The sequence below is a fragment of the Cebus imitator genome, unplaced genomic scaffold (genome assembly GCF_001604975.1).
Source record: "Cebus imitator isolate Cc_AM_T3 unplaced genomic scaffold, Cebus_imitator-1.0 Scaffold91, whole genome shotgun sequence".
NCBI classification, from domain to species: domain Eukaryota; kingdom Metazoa; phylum Chordata; class Mammalia; order Primates; family Cebidae; genus Cebus; species Cebus imitator.
This window is the reverse complement of record NW_016107406.1, coordinates 3824374-3827408: the sequence shown is the minus strand read 5'-3', so window position 1 is coordinate 3827408 and position 3035 is coordinate 3824374. Positions and strand designations below refer to the sequence as shown.

Below are 3035 nucleotides of genomic sequence, written 5' to 3'. Positions count from 1 at the left end.
AGGGAGGGAGGGAGGGAAGGAAAGGAAGGGAGGGAGGGAGGGAGGGAAGGAAAGGAAGGAAGGGAAGGAAGAAAGGAGGGAGGGAGGGAGGGAAAGAAGGAAGGAAAGAAAGAAAGGGAGTAAGGGAAGGAAGGAAGGAAGGAAGAAGGAAAAGTGGTCATTGAGAAATTGAGAAATTTTCAGCAAAGACTGGCCTCATGGAAACCTTGGCATTTCCCTGGAGGGGCTGCTGACTGCACCCTGTGCCAAGTCCTGCCTTGGCTGATGCTCACCATCTCAGTCCAGCAGATCAGGAGAGGCTGGCTCAAGCACTCAGGGGCAGACCTGGCACCTGCTGCCCCCTCATCTAGTTGTGTTGTATGACTTTCTCCTTAGTTCAGCTAAAAACAGGGTCCTTGTCACATGGCCAGGAGAGATTAGGCTCACAGACACTTTGAAAGGTGAGAAAAATTGAATTTACTGGGCAGAAAGGAAAAAAAGGAAATAGAGAGTCAGCAAAGCTAAAGTCCTACTAGCTGGCTTCTCACCTCACAGATTGAATCCCCGGGGTACCAACCCGGAACAGGAAGACCAGGCTCCTCCCCGCTGCAGATGGTGTGAGCGTCCACGGCCCCACCCTCCTCCAGCGCAGGCGGGTAGGAGACGCTACCGGGAGCCCTCACTACCTGGCTGTCTCAGCTGTACCTAAATTATCTGCTTGTAGAAGACTGTGGTTTAGTCTACCCAGGATGCTTTGCCCACTGTCTTCTCCTGACCCCTTGGGGAACTCACCCTCACTCTGTGTGTCCCCTCCAGGCTGTCAAATACATTGGTGACACTGCAGGTAGAAATTTGTGATTCAGAGGTCCCCACCTGTCTGTGGTGAATTGATCGGAATCAGCCAACCCAGGCCAAACCTGCTGAAGCTTGTGATTCAGAGGCCCCCACCTGTCTGTGGTGAATTGATCAGAATCAGCCAACCCAGGACAATAGTGGTCCTGCAAAGGCCCCATACATGGATAAGAGGCCAAAGGGAAAGGAAAGCGTAAGGGGCTGCCACTGCCACCACCAGCACAGCATGCAGGAACCCGGAGGAGACCTGGGCTGTCTCGCTGCCTCCCCTTTCCAGCAATCTGCTAAAATACGGTGGATTACTAAGAAGTTCCAGGCATGCAGAGACATGCCTCACCTGAGGATATTAAAAAGGCATACTGGCAACTGGCACTGAAGTGACACCCAGATTTTTTTTTAAATCTTGAGAATAAAGAAGCAGAGAGAAAATTCAAACAAGTAGCTGAGCCATATGAGGTGCTACCAGATGCTTTTTAAAAAAAAAAAAAAAGAGACATCCACAGCCAAAAAAAAGTAGGCCAGTCACGGTGGCTCATGCCTGTAATCTCAGCACTTTGGGAGGCCCAGGCAGGTAGATAGTGAGGTCAGGAGTTCAAGATCAGCCTGACCAATATAGTGAAACCCCCGTCTCTACTAAAAATGCAAAAGTTAGCTGGGCCTGGTGGTGGCGCCTGTAGTCCTAGCTACTTGGGAGGCTGAACCACTTGAACCTGGGAGGCAGAGGTTGCAGTGAGCCGAGATCGTGCCACTGCACTGCAGCCTGGGCAACAGACCAAGACTCTGTCTCAAAAAAAGAGAGAGACAAATACAGCCAAGAAGTATTAAATGATGGAGGTAGGAGATGGAAGTCATTTGACACTCCCTTTGAGTTCAGCTTCATGCTCCCTAACACAGATGATGTATTCAGGGAACTGTTTGGTGGAAGGGACCCATTTTCAGTCAACCCCTTTGAAGACTCCCTTGAGGACTTTTTTGGGAATTGGGGAGATCCCCAAGGAAGCAGAAGCCGAGGGATGTGGTCATTTTTCTCTACCTTAAACTGGATTTCCATCTTTTGGAAGTGGATTTTCTTCTTTTGATACAGAATGTATTTCAATCAGGTCACTAGGTCACAGGGGACTCACTTCATTCTCTTCCTGTCCTTTGGTGGTATGGGATGGGCTCCTTCAATTTGATATCAACTTCTACTAAAATGGTTAACAGCAGACAAACCACAACAAAGAGAATCGTCAAGAAAGCGAAGAAGTTGAAAATGACGGCCAGTTAAGTAAAGTCCTTAACAATACATGGTGAGGGGCAGGCAGCAGCTGCCCTTGGATAACAAGCAATTCAACACATGCATTTAACAGAAATGTTCAACTACAACAAGCACCATTTGAAGATTAACAGGAACAATTTTTTGACAATTTCAAACAAACTTGCCTTTCAATATAGTTGCACCTGAAGTATTTAAAACCAGCATCTCAGAGACCCTATTTGTCAAAGACTTTTGAGTTTATTTGGGGACTGTATTAGTCCATTTTCATGCTGCTGATAAAGACATACCGGAGACTGGGCAATTCACAAAAGAAAGAGGTTTAACTGGACTAACAGTTCCATGCGGCTGGGGAAGCCTCATAATCATGGTGGAAGGCAAGGAGGAGCAACTCACATCTCACATGGATGGCAGCAGGCAAAGACAGGGAGCTTGTGCATGAAGACTCCCATTTTTAAAACCATCAGATCTCATGAGACCCATTCACTGTCACAAGAACAGTATGGGAAAGACCCCCCCCCCATAATTCAGTCATCTCCCACAAGGTCCCTCCCACAACACGTGGGAATTATGGGAGCTACAAGATGAGATTTGGGTGGGGACACAGAGCCAAAACCTAACAGGGGCCATTTTTTTGTCTTTAAAGTTGTTGCAAATTTCTGTGTGCACTTTGCTATTTTATTAAACTTACTTCACGGTGAGCCTTGACTCTTTAGTGGTAGGACAAGATCATACACTAACACCAGCGTGGACCTGCTTTCCCACTGTGTCTGAAATGTGAGTCAAGTAGCGTCAGCCTGCCTGACGTTAACATTGCCAGGATGAATCTTTCACAGAAATCATTTTGATTTTATCCAGTTTTTAGTAGTGAAAGATATTCATGCTTTAATGGCAGTACATTTCTGGTTTAATATAAATTAAGGATGTTTTTCACTTGTGCATGAATGTG

General features: G+C 46.9%; 1 pseudogene; it reads left to right on the top strand.

Moving 5' to 3' along the window:
• Window positions 1–2098, top strand: part of LOC108309006 — a 6088-nt pseudogene extending 3990 nt beyond the window's left edge.
• The last annotated feature ends 937 nt before the right edge of the window (window positions 2099–3035 follow it).